Consider the following 14260-nt stretch of genomic DNA (forward strand, 5'->3'; position numbering starts at 1 on the left):
GTCCCCCCTAGGCCCCCTATATATAGTGGGGGGAGGGAGGGCCCCTTACTACGCCATTGGTGCCTCCCTCTCCCTCTCCAACACCTCCTCCTTCTCCATAGAGCTTGGCGAAGCCCTGCCGGAGTACTGCAGCTCCATCACCACCACGTCGTTGTGCTGCTGCTGGAGCCATCTTCCTCAACCTCTCCTTCCCCCTTGCTGGATCAAGAAGGAGGAGACGTTACGCTGACCGTACGTGTGTTGAACGCGGAGGTGCCGTCCGTTCGGCGTTAGGATCTCCGGTGATTTGGATCACGTCGAGTACGACTCCCTCATCCCCGTTCTTTGAACGCTTTCGCTCGCGATCTACAAGGTACGTAGATGCATCCAACCACTCATTGCTAGATGAACTCATAGATGGATCTTGGTGAAACCGTAGGAAATTTTTTGTTTTCTGCAACGTTGCCCAACAGTGGCATCATGAGCTAGGTTTATGCATAGTTCTCTATGCACGAGTAGAACACAATTTGTTGTGGGCGTTGATGTTGTCAACTTTCTTGCCGCTACTAGTCTTATTTTGCTTCAGCGGTATTGTGGGATGAAGCGGCCCGGACCAACCTTACACGTACGCTTACGTGAGACCGGTTCCACCGACTAACATGCACTAGTTGCATAAGGTGGCTGGCGGGTGTCTGTCTCTCCCACTTTAGTTAGAGCGGATTTGATGAAAAGGGTCCTTATGAAGGGTAAAAGAAGTTGACAAATCATGTTGTGGCTTTCACGTAGGTAAGAAAACGTTCTTGCTAGAACCCTATTGCAGCCACGTAAAACTTGCAACAACAATTAGAGGACGTCTAACTTGTTTTTGCAGCAAGTGTTTTGTGATGTGATATGGCCAAAGTTGTGATGAATGATGAATGATATATATGTGATGTATGAGATGTTCATGCTATTGTAATAAGAATCACGACTTGCATGTCGATGAGTATGACAACCGGCAGGAGCCATATGAGTTGTCTTTATTTTTTGTATGACCTGCGTGTCATTGAGAAACGCCATGTAAATTACTTTACTTTATTGCTAAACGCGTTAGCCGTAGTAGTAGAAGTAATAGTTGGCGAGCAACTTCATGGAGACACGATGATGGAGATCATGGTGTCATGCCAGTGACAAGATGATCATGGAGCCCCAAGATGGAGATCAAAGGAGCTATGTGATATTGGCCATATCATGTCACTATTATTATTTGATTGCATGTGATGTTTATCATGTTTTTGCATCTTGTTTACTTAGAACGACGGTAGTAAATAAGATGATCCCTCATAATAATTTCAAGAAAATGTTCCCCCTAACTGTGCACCGTTGCGACAGTTCGTTGTTTCGAAGCACCACGTGATGATCGGGTGTGATAGATTCCAACGTTCACATACAACGGGTGTAAGACATATTTACACATGCAAACACTTAGGTTGACTTGACGAGCCTAGCATGTACAGACATGGCCTCGGAACATAGAAGACCGAAAGGTCGAGCATGAGTCGTATAGAAGATACGATCAACATGAAGATGTTCACCGATGTTGACTAGTCCGTCTCACGTGATGATCGGACACGGCCTAGTTAACTCGGATCATGTTATACTTAGATGACTGGAGGGATGTCTATCTAAGTGGGAGTTCATTGAATAATTTGATTAGATGAACTTAATTATCATGAACTTAGTCTAAAATATTTACAATATGTCTTGTAGATCAAATGGCCAACGTAGTCCTCAACTTCAACGCGTTCCTAGAGAAAACCAAGCTGAAAGACGATGGCAGCAACTACACGGACTGGGTCCGGAACCTGAGGATCATCCTCATAGCTGCCAAGAAAGATTATGTCCTACAAGCACCGCTGGGTGACGCACCTGTTCTCCCTGCAGAACAAGACGTTATGAACGCTTGGCAGGCACGTACCGATGACTACTCCCTCGTTCAGTGCGGCATGCTTTACAGCTTAGAGCCGGGGCTCCAAAAACGTTTTGAGAGACACGGAGCATATGAGATGTTCGAAGAGCTGAAAATGGTTTTCCAAGCTCATGCCCGGGTCGAGAGATATCAAGTCTCCGACAAGTTCTTCAGCTGTAAGATGGAGGGAAAACAGTTCTGTCAGTGAGCACATACTCACTATGTCTGGGTTGCATAACCGCTTGACTCAGCTGGGAGTTAATCTCCCGGATGACGCGGTCATTGACAGAATCCTTCAGTCGCTTCCACCGAGCTACAAGAGCTTTGTGATGAACTTCAATATGCAGGGGATGGAAAAGACCATTCCTGAAGTATTTGCTATGCTGAAATCAGCAGAGGTAGAAGTCAAAAAGGAACATCAAGTGTTGATGGTGAATAAAACCACTAAGTTCAAAAAGGGCAAGGGTAAGAAAAACTTCAAGAAGGACGGCAAGGGAGTTGCCGCGCCCGGCAAGCAAGCTGCCAGGAAGAAGCCAAAGAATGGACCCAAGCCCGAGACTGAGTGTTTTTATTGCAAGGGAAGTGGTCACTGGAAGCGGAACTGCCCCAAATACTTAGCGGACAAGAAGGCCGGCATCACAAAAGGTATATGTGATATACATGTAATTGATGTGTACCTTACCAGTACTCGTAGTAGCTCTTGGGTATTTGATACCGGTGTAGTTGCTCACATTTGTAACTCAAAGCAGGAGCTGCGAAATAAGCGGAGACTGGCGAAGGACGAGGTGACGATGCGCGTCGGGAATGGTTCCAAGGTCGATGTGATCGCCGTCGGCACGCTACCTCTACATTTACCTACGGGATTAGTTTTAAACCTCAATAATTGTTATTTAGTGCCAGCTTTGAGCATGAACATTGTATCGGGATCTCGTTTAATACGAGATGGCTACTCATTTAAATCCGAGAATAATGGTTGTTCTATTTATATGAGAGATGTGTTTTATGGTCATGCTCCGATGGTGAATGGTTTATTCTTAATGAATCTCGAGCGTAATGCTACACATATTCATAGTGTGAGTACCAAAAGATGTAAGGTTGATAATGATAGTCCCACATACTTGTGGCACTGCCGCCTTGGTCACATATGTGTCAAACGCATGAAGAAGCTCCATGCAGATGGACTTTTAGAGTCTCTTGATTACGAATCATTTGACACGTGCGAACCATGCCTCATGGGTAAAATGACCAAGACTCCGTTCTCAGGAACAATGGAGCGAGCAACCAACTTATTGGAAATCATACATACTGATGTGTGCGGTCCAATGAGTGTTGAGGCTCGCGGTGGCTATCGTTATGTTCTCACCCTCACTGATGACTTGAGTAGATATGGGTATATCTATTTCATGAAATACAAGTCTGAGACCTTTGAAAAGTTCAAGGAATTTCAGAGTGAGGTTGAAAATCAACGTGACAGGAAAATTAAGTTCCTACGATCAGATCATGGAGGAGAATACTTGAGTCACGAATTTGGCACACACTTAAGAAAATATGGAATAGTTTCACAACTCACGCCGCCTGGAACACCTCAGCGTAATGGTGTGTCCGAACGTCGTAATTGCACTCTATTAGATATGGTGCGATCTATGATGTCTCTTATCGATTTACCGCTATCTTTTTGGGGCTATGCTTTAGAGACTGCTGCATTCACTTTAAATAGGGCTCCGTCGAAATCCGTTGAGACGACACCGTATGAATTATGGTTTGGGAAGAAACCTAAGCTGTCGTTTCTAAAAGTTTGGGGATGCGATGCTTATGTCAAGAAACTTCAACCTGAAAAGCTCGAACCCAAGTCGGAAAAATGCGTCTTCATAGGATACCCTAAAGAAACTATTGGGTATACCTTCTACCTCAGATCCGAAGGCAAGATCTTTGTTGCCAAGAATGGATCCTTTCTAGAGAAAGAGTTTCTCTCGAAAGAAGTAAGTGGGAGGAAAGTAGAACTTGATGAAGTATTACCTCTTGAACCGGAAAAAGGCGCAACTCAAGAAAATGTTCCTGAGGTGCCTGCACTGACTAGAGAGGAAGTTAATGATGATGATCAAGATACTTCTGATCAAGCTCCTACTGAAATTCGTAGGTCCACAAGGACACGTTCCGCACCAGAGTGGTACAGCAACCCTGTCTTGGAAATCATGTTGTTAGACAACGGTGAACCTTCGAACTATGAAGAAGCGATGGCGGGCCTGGATTCCGACAAATGGCTAGAAGCCATGAAATCTGAGATAGGATCCATGTATGAAAACGAAGTATGGACTTTGACTGACTTGCCCGTTGAGCGACGAGCCATAGAAAATAAATGGATCTTTAAGAAGAAGACAGACGTGGATGGTAATGTGACCATCTATAAAGCTCGGCTTGTCGCTAAGGGTTATCGACAAGTTCAAGGGGTTGACTACGATGAGACTTTCTCACGGTAGCGAAGCTAAAGTCCGTTCGAATCATGTTAGCAATTGCCGCATTTTATGATTATGAGATATGGCAAATGGACGTCAAAACGACATTCCTTAATGGTTTCCTTAAGGAAGAATTGTATATGATGCAGCCGGAAGGTTTTGTCGATCCTAAGAATGCTGACAAGGTGTGCAAGCTTCAACGCTCGATTTATTGGCTGGTGCAAGCATCTCGGAGTTGGAACATTCGCTTTGATGAGATGATCAAAGCGTTTGGATTTAATCAGACTTATGGAGAAGCCTGCGTTTACAAGAAAGTGAGTGGGAGCTCTGTAGCATTTCTCATATTATATGTAGATGACATACTTTTGATGGGAAATGATATAGAACTCTTGGACAGCATTAAGGCCTACTTGAATAAGAGTTTTTTCAATGAAGGACCTTGGAGAAGCTGCATATATATTAGGCATCAAGATCTATAGAGATAGATCAAGACGCCTCATAGGTCTTTCACAAAGCACGTACCTTGATAAGATATTGAAGAAGTTCAATATGGATCAGTCTAAGAAGGGGTTCTTGCCTGTGATGCAAGGTGTGAAATTGAGCTCAGCTCAATGTCCGACCACGGCAGAAGATATAGAAGAGATGAGTGTCATCCCCTATGCCTCAGCCATAGGTTCTATTATGTATGCCATGCTCTATACCAGACCTGATGTAAACCTTGCCGTAAGTTTGGTAGGTAGGTACCAAAGTAATCCCGGCAAGGAACACTGGACAGCGATCAAGAATATCCTGAAGTACCTGAAAAGGACTAAGGAAATGTTTCTCGTTTATGGAGGTGACGAAGAGCTCGTCGTAAAGGGTTACGTCGACGCTAGCTTCGAACACAGATCTGGATGACTCTAAGTCACAAACCGGATACGTGTATATTTTGAATGGTGGGGCAGTAAGCTGGTGCAGTTGCAAGCAGAGCGTCGTGGCGGGATCTACATGTGAAGCGGAGTACATGGCAGCCTCGGAGGCAGCACATGAAGCAATTTGGGTGAAGGAGTTCATCACCGACCTAGGAGTCATACCCAATGCGTCGGGGCCGATCAAACTCTTCTGTGACAACATTGGAGCTATTGCACTTGCCAAGGAGCCCAGGTTTCACAAGAAGACCAGGCACATCAAGCGTTGCTTCAACTCCATTCGTGAAAATGTTCAAGATGGAGACATAGATATTTGTAAAGTACATATGGACTTGAATGTAGCAGATCCGTTGACTAAACCTCTCCCTAGAGCAAAACATGATCAACACCAGAATTCCATGGGTGTTCGATTCATCACAATGTAACTAGATTATTGACTCTAGTGCAAGTGGGAAACTGTTGGAAATATGCCCTAGAGGCAATAATAAAAGCATTATTATTATATTTCCTTGTTCATGATAATTGTCTTTTATTCATGCTATAATTGTGTTATCCGGAAATCATAATACATGTGTGAATAAATAGACACCAACATGTCCCTAGCAAGCCTCTAGTTGACTAGCTCGTTGATCAACAGATAGTCATGGTTTCCTGACTATGGACATTGGATGTCATTGATAACGAGATCACATCATTAGGAGAATGATGTGATGGACAAGACCCAATCCTAAACATAGCACAAGATCGTATAGTTCGTTTGCTAGAGTTTTCCAATGTCAAGTATCTTTTCCTTAGACCATGAGATCGTGTAACTCGCAGATATTGTAGGAGTGCTTTGGGTATACCAAACGTCACAACGTAACTGAGTGACTATAAAGGTATACTACGGGTATCTCCGAAAGTGTCTGTTGGGTTGTCACGGATCAAGACTGGGATTTGTCACTCCGTATGACGGAGAGGTATCACTGGGCCCACTCGGTAATGCATCATCATTATGAGCTCAAAGTGACCAAGTGTCTGGTCACGGGATCATGCATTACGGTACGAGTAAAGTGACTTGCCGGTAACGAGATTGAACGAGGTATTGGGATACCGACGGTCGAATCTCGGGCAAGTAACATGAAGTAAATGTGCATATGGAGAACTCTATATTTGGAAGTAGTGAAATCCTATAATGCTTACCATGTGTACATACCTATATTCACCCTTCAACAATCAATGGCTAGAATAATATCCTCACAAAAATTTTGCCCACAGAACACAAGTATATAACAATGCATGGTCTGTTAGTTACCTTGAAGAATTTGTTTGTGAGGACAGAACATGATTCCATAACATGCATGACATGGTAGTTTCCTGTGAAGAATCGATTGCGAGATAACATGAGTATAACCATGCATGTCACTTTTATATTTTCGAACCCAATATACATTTTCCTGTATTTTCCTCCCAGTTCCAACAGGGGCATATCAATGATGTTTCTTGCATTATCCTACTCATACTTTGAACAATGCTGATCTTACATTAACAATGCCTGTCCTTTTTGATATGATGCAGTGTCCCTACAGTTACTGCCCTTTGTAATCACACCACCTTTGCCAAAAATAGGGAAGCACAACTGGTTCCTCGCTCGATCAGACGACGACAAAAGACTGATGATCATTCAGACACATGAGCCAGAAAAGTTATATTGCAAAAACCCCACTGTATACAAGCACCGTGAAATACGTGAGTATCCGGACAGTGACTGTTACATCTATGAGCAGGATACCAGCTTGTTGGGGCCTTTAGGATTTTTTAGTTGGAGGCGGGTAAATAGCCTTGGTTCACACTCTCTGTTTCTCGGACTCAATTATCCGATTAACCAGGAGATCACCGTTGGCAAGGACCTTGCTGACAAAGAGGCTCTGTTTTTTATGAAAAAATGTGTCTACACGGCGAGCCCTAGGAGTTCGGGAGCAAACTTCCCTGATTGTCAACGATACAGCCTGCAACCGAAAGAAGATGAGAATGCCAAAGGCATCCGGATTAACTTTGATCCTTGGATGTCTCAATTACGACAGACAGTGATGTGGTTCAAGCCTTCAGGTTGATAGGTAATTGGGCTATTGCGTCGAAAGGGTGGAGTACTGGTGTCTTCGGATCATTGGTCGCTGAAGCGGGGCTGTAAATTATGATGGTGTTGGATCATCTCTTCGGATGACTTTGTTGTCTTTGCTGCTTGTTCTGGATGGGTAGTTCTTTCTTTTGTTATGCATATTCCTTGTCATTTGGTCATCCTTGTCTATGTCGCTCTTACTATGTAATAGTTGACTCTGTTTAGAATGTCATTCTCGTCTGGATCACGAGAGTCTGAGCGCTGCAGATGGGTGCGTTTTGATGGTGTAGCAAGACTTCTTATGAACTATCATGTCTTGCTGTTTATGTCAGTAGTAGTCACTAGTCAGTGTTTGAATGTTGTATATATCATTATTTAGAACTGTTTATTGTCTCGAACTACTGATGGGCTAAAATGTTCGTGTACGTCATCCTCACTGCTTCCTCCATGTTCGTGTACGTCATCCTCATCATGGTCGTCCTACATCAGCAGCCGGCGTCCAACTTCGTGTTGATGGGCGCAGATTCCCACCTTGAGGTTATGGATGAAATACCCAATTGTCCAAAGAGAACCGACTCTTTTTACTATTGCACTGCTTTTGTTTTCGTTTGTGCTCATGTTTTTGTTTTTTCCCTTTATGTGTAATATACAAAAAGGACTATGCCCATGCTTGTAAGATTTGGAGTTTGCAAAAGTAAAAATGAAGATAGTATTTCTTCACACTCATAACTGAATTAGTTTGGATTTTTACTGTATCCATTCTGAAAAAGAAATGAAAAAAGAATATTGGAGAAGTGGGGTATCGATCCCCATACCTCTCGCATGCTAAGCGAGCGCTCTACCATCTGAGCTACATCCCCTTGTTCACATATCTTAAATAACAGGCGTCATCACCATTTCCGTAGCTACATCGCCAGCAGACATCATGGGCAAGGCTGCATTGCACCGCCCATCCTCCGCCGCCGCCACCGAGAAAACTCCACCCTACCCCTCGTTTTCGCTCCCAAGTCCTTCCCCGGGAAGCTTTCTTTCAACCAAGATTTCAGCCGTGGCGTGGTGAGTCTCTCCGGCGCCAGGTTAGGTTGTTTTTGGGTGCCTTCTTATTCGTCCTTTTCCTCACTCGACCCTTTGCTCTGCCCTCAGATCGTCCAGTCTAGAGACGCCGCCGAGAACAGAACACCGTCGCGGCACCGCCGGCAATCCGCCACCAGAGTCCGCTCCAGAGTAAAATCCCCTCGCCTCTCTCTCTCTTTCTGAACATTAGCCGATATGTATATATAGATCGCCGAAGCGGCTACTGTTTCTTGCCCCCAATCCGCCGCCCGATCTGCCTTTCTCCTTCCTTTTTCCATGCGTCGAGTGATTTCTTGTTTCCTGCCGCTTTAGCTCTAGGCCGAGATCTACATTTTCTTCTTCTTCTGGTCGCTGAGCACGGACCAGAACGGATTTGGCGCTCGGTCCTACTGCTGGGCTTTGAGCTCATTATGCTCTAAGTGATATTGAAATTCTATATATAATTTTGTAACAAAAATTGTTGATAGTAAATTGTACGTTTTAGAAATATATTAGATATCTGTAAATGTCACAATAAAAATTGTAGATAGTTGAATTTACATTTGATTGTATAACCATGTTGCAATAAACAAATGTAAAATAGAGTGCCCCATTGCTCGCATATTCCGATTATGACCATGCCTACAGATCAATAGCTCCATGACAGCAAATGCAAATAAATTATAGTTCTAGTACTTTCAAAAGAAATTGAAATTTTTTGTTTCCTCAGAAGAAAAGGGAATTTCTTCACAAAATCTCACACCGAGTGTTCTTATTAGCAAATCCCTTTTCTTCTTTTTTCACGCGGCATCGTAATGTTTTGCTTCTTGTTCTTTTTCTTCTTATCAGGGAGCAATCAGCATGGCGGACAGCAGCGGCACAACCGTCTTTGACAACCTGCCGTAGTGGCTCGTCGTCGACGAGATCCTTGTCCGGTTGCCGCCCAAAGACATACTCCGCTGCCGCGCCGTCCGCAAGTCGTGGCTCAGCGGTACTTCCACCAACACATTCATTCGTGATCATCACCGCCGTCAGCCCTCGCTCCCCATCATCAAACACCATAAGGGCATCTGCCGCCTCACCGGAGCCTCCAATGAACGAAAGATACAGCCCGTCCTCCGATATGCACGCTATTTTTCAAGCAACAACGTTACACTCCACGCCGCCTGTGATGGCCTCCTCATCATGTCGCAGCAGCGATCCGATTTCCGCATCTGCAACCCGACCACCCGCAAGTGTGCTTCCCTGCCACATCCCCCGTCACGACCAGGCTCCAGGTTTGTCGACGTAGTTGGCTTCTACCAGCACACCACATCTGGAGAACACCGGGTGCTCTGGGTGTCAGTCCCGATACCCGTCATTAGAGCAATTAGAGCGACTGGTCCTCAGGGGGCAGACATGGCAATTGAGTTGCCCGATTACTTGGTCCTCACCGTGGGATCGGACCAGCCAAGATGCATCCAGTGGCCGACTATTTCAAAACAAGAGTTTCCTGATATCCGGTCCTCCAGAAATCCACCAGTCCACCATCGTGGTAGCCTGCACTGGGCAATGGGTATCAATATAACTGTATTTGACACCATAGCTGAGACGTTCCGGCGGATGAGCTGCCCGGCACGGTTGGAGAACACCCATATGTGGTCGCCTGACTCATTGTCGGATATGGGCGGCACCCTTGCTTTGTGCCGCTCCGCCCCTGACTGCGTCACTTTTGATATTTGGGTGTTGCAGGACTATGATGCCGAGACCTGGGGCTTTCAATATCAGATTAACTTGTTAGCAATGGAGGTATCGCCACCGATTGATTTGGGCATCATGCTTGTCCCTATGACCACCCTGATCAATGAGCGTGAGCTGTTGATCCAGCAGCGTCTTAGCCGTTTGTTGCATTGTGAAATTGACGGTGTGTCTTTAAGAGATGTGGAAAGTGAAGAGCATGAATACCACCTGCTGCCACTTACTACCCATTGCCTCCAAGAGAGCATGATTTCACTTCCATTGTTTGAGACGCAAGAAAATGCTGTGAACAAGGAGGCTCCATTCGTCATAGTGCTATAAAGATACCTTGCTCCATCTTAATGCTTTGGACTTGTTGTCTGCTGTGCCCTTGGGATATCTATCCCTTACGAGCCATGTGTTTTTTTTATTACCTTTTAGTACTACTAATAGAACTGAACACTTTGTATGTCTGAAGTAGCACTTCTCCTATCATCAATTCGTGATTGTTATGCTATCTTGAGCACCATGTTGATGTTCTAACTTCTAAACAATTGAGTATCTATGCTATGAAAGTGTTCTGCTGTTCCCCCCTGTTTACTTTCAGTTTGCACTGTTAACTATCACGAAAGGCATGATTGCACTTGATTGTTAATTCCTTCATGAGAAGTTATGGCATTTTAGTTGTTGAAATGGTTGGTTCAGATGCTCCCTTCTGTAGCTTAATATTTCGACCTTTCATGTTCCCTGGCATATTTGGGAAGCTGGTTGTGTGTCTGATTGTTGCTTAACCGTTGTTAAAATATTGGCAGGTGCTTGTTTCATTGACTTTCACCATTTGACAGAAAAGAGCTTGACTGTTGGTTATTGTATCCAATTTTATTTTTTTTGAGTTGGTTGCGAGATCTTATGGGTTTCACCTCTAGCCCACCCCAACTTGTTTGGGACTAAAGGCTTTGTTGTTGTTGTTGTTGTTGTTGGTAGTAACAAGTTACGAAACGGTCGGAGAAAATAGATTGGTACTTTCTGTCCTGCTTGCTGCTTTTGTGGCGCTATGTTGATCAGCATGTTACCGTCCACTTTGAGGCTGGCGTGTTATTTTTCTGCGAGGCTGCTGTTGCATGTCTCGGCGCTACTGTTAGCTTGTTATGGTTTGACCTGCTGAGAGCTGAAACCGACGTATCCACCTTCAGGAATCGATGAAAAGCGATCTACATTTACATGATTCCGAGATGGTAAAAGATATAAAGTCAAAGTGCTAAGGAACGCATGGTGAACAACCAGCAGGAGCACGGTAATCCCGGACGAGTAGGAACCAGAGGAACTCAGGAACTGAATGTTAGTCAGTACTGCCTCCTTGATTGATATTGTTCAACACTGATCATTTGTTCGGGAATGTTAGTCAATACTTCAGGAACTGAATTTGTTGATAGATGCTGTGATCAGGAGCCTGTTGTGTAGATAAGGGCTGTTCTTTTTCCTGAAATCTGGATGCTGTATTGGTGAGATTGACTGACTGAATAAATTTGGTTGGGTGTAAGGCTGAACATACAGACGAGTTTTCTGTTTTCTGGAATGCTGTAACTGTCTCCGAGTATCATTTTGCTCCTCCTTTTTTTTAGAAAAAGGACGGTAACAAAATCATGATGGTGGTATTTTGCTCTTTTGGCCTGTGATTATTGTAATCACACTTGCTTTGGTATGCAGCAAATTTTTGTGCGCATGTTTTTCCTTCTATGTCTAAAAGGAGTCTGCCCACGTTCGTAAGATTTGGAGTTTGCAAATATTTGCAGTTCACAATCCACAGTATGTATTTCAGTTCTGCATTAAAAATGCTAAGCGAGCGCTCTACCATCTGAGCTACATCCCCATGATGTCACAAAAGTAGATTTAGATTTATTACTTGTAGATCTTGCACTGCAGAGTGCAGACTAATATGTATTGTAGATGGTGCCATTGGCCTATTCAGTTTATGCAGTGCTCAAAACCTAAAGGATGATTACCTGATTTTAAAGCCTTTAGAGATATGTGTATTGTGATTAATATTAGAGAGAAATGACAAATAAGATCAAGTGTGGTCTTTATCGATGATGATAATTACTTGTCTGTATCAAAATATAAGACATTTTTGTAGTTCAATTTTAATACCTAGGTAGTACTATTTATACCATGGCAACAAGAGTATTTGGGGAGATGCGAGTGAACGTCGCTTCCTTTGTAAAGTTCTAACAACTCGACGATTCCATCAATGTCGCTTCCATTATAATATTATCTTGACCTTTTTCTTATTTTTTGAGTATGACATATTCGATTTGACTGATAATTTGTGAAAAAACACTCGAATATGTTAACCAAACAAATAGTGCAAACACCATTAGAAAAATAGAGAAATTACATTGAAGCGCTTGGGGCCCATCGTCTTCATCCCCTTGAATAGGCCAATGGCACAACACCGCCTATCGCTCCAATGTAGAAAGCCAGTCGGCCCGTCGTTGTTGATTGCAGAAGGAAGTTATGAAATCCACAGTTCTATAGGATCAGCCCCTGGAGAAGAAGTTGTCATTGCGGAAGAGCCACATATCCACGAACCAGCTCATGCTAGCTCCGGAGGCAGCATTGACATGATGGAGATTAAGTCCCAGGACCAAACTACAATGATAAACTGCCACAACCTCCGTTGTGCCAACAAATCCTGCAAACTATAACCTCGACATTCGTAATATTTGGCAGCAAAATACGCCATTGCTGCCGCCGCAGGCAACACCACCTAGACGAGAGACTCAAGGATACCTTGTTCACCAGATCCGAAAAATCGTCCATTGATCATGTTCCAATTAGTTGCAATGGAACAACATCCATGGGAAGTCCATGTCATATGAATCATGTGTTTTTCCTCCATGTTCTTAATTCTGAAATCATACCCCTGAAAAAAAATCATAATTTTCTGATTTTCCTTTTGTGAATGTTCATGAGGTATGTATCTACAACCCCTACAAAAGTCAGATCCAAATTCAAAAATACACATTGAGAAACAAAAATGATAAATCTAGCACGAATAGTTCACAAAAAGACAAAAGCAAAATTGACGCTATTCACATTTGCATTTGCCTTTTTTTTCTTCTCAATGTGCATTTCAAATTTGAACAAGAAAATTTTAGGGAAAGACATATTCCTTATGAGCATTAACATATTTTCCCAAAAAATTGAAACAATTAAAATTGTTTTTTTCTAAATGAGATCATGGTAGTGTACGTGGAAGTTGGTATGATACTCTCCGGGTTTCCCACTGCCACCGCCTACGATTGCACGGATACTTCAGAAATTACGCATATCCAGCTGAATACTACCCCGGATACGTATCTCATACGTAGCCTTTTATTTTTTTAATTTAAAAAAAGAGTAAAATAATGTTTGATACTCGTGGGATGCTGTTGCGATACGATTTGGATACATGAAACCCTTTGTTCAAGTGAAATCCCCTCAAGAGTAAAGGCACATTTTTTGAAGATTCCAACATCGGCACGAGTTCATGTCAAAAGGCGTGAATGTCGATATTCTTGTTCAGTTGAAAGATGAGGCAAGAGAGAGAGAGAGAGAGCCGATGGACTGATTGACGGTAGCAAACTTAGAGAAATCCCACTGTCAGCTTGGTAAGCTACCTACAAAAATTTGCAATAAAAAAAGTGGACCAAATGCAAGAAAAAAGTGGCAATTCTATTTGAGGCATGAACATAGGAAAACGCTCGCTTTCCACCGGCTGATAACGCACAGGCATCAGCCGCCTCCCCTGCCAACCACATATCCAGGCGGGAGCCCACTGCAACGTCCCTTTTTTTCTGAGCGCACCCGCCGCCGCGAAACCAACCAACACGTTGCTTGTTTTGTCTGCTCTTTCTTCCTCAAGCTACAGATACGCCCACTGTCGAATGCTACTGACTTGTTTATAATTTTTTAGAATGGAGACACACTGCCATGCCATGTACTAGTAGTCTAGTACTGGCTACTAATACCTTTTTTGTACGTAAAAAAATAGATATGGTGTTGTGTTCACTGCCATGCCATGTACTACCTTTGGAACAAGTTTCTGCAACAACAGTGTTGTTGC

General features: G+C 43.5%; 1 non-coding gene across 1 annotated transcript; it reads right to left on the minus strand.

Annotated features, from left to right (window-relative positions):
- Positions 1-8173: 8173 nt before the first annotated feature.
- Positions 8174-8246, minus strand: TRNAA-AGC (transfer RNA alanine (anticodon AGC)). Its single transcript has one exon. It is a non-coding gene; the product is annotated as a tRNA-Ala (tRNA).
- Positions 8247-14260: the final 6014 nt, after the last annotated feature.

This window comes from Triticum aestivum, chromosome 7A (genome assembly GCF_018294505.1).
Source record: "Triticum aestivum cultivar Chinese Spring chromosome 7A, IWGSC CS RefSeq v2.1, whole genome shotgun sequence".
Classification (NCBI taxonomy): domain Eukaryota; kingdom Viridiplantae; phylum Streptophyta; class Magnoliopsida; order Poales; family Poaceae; genus Triticum; species Triticum aestivum.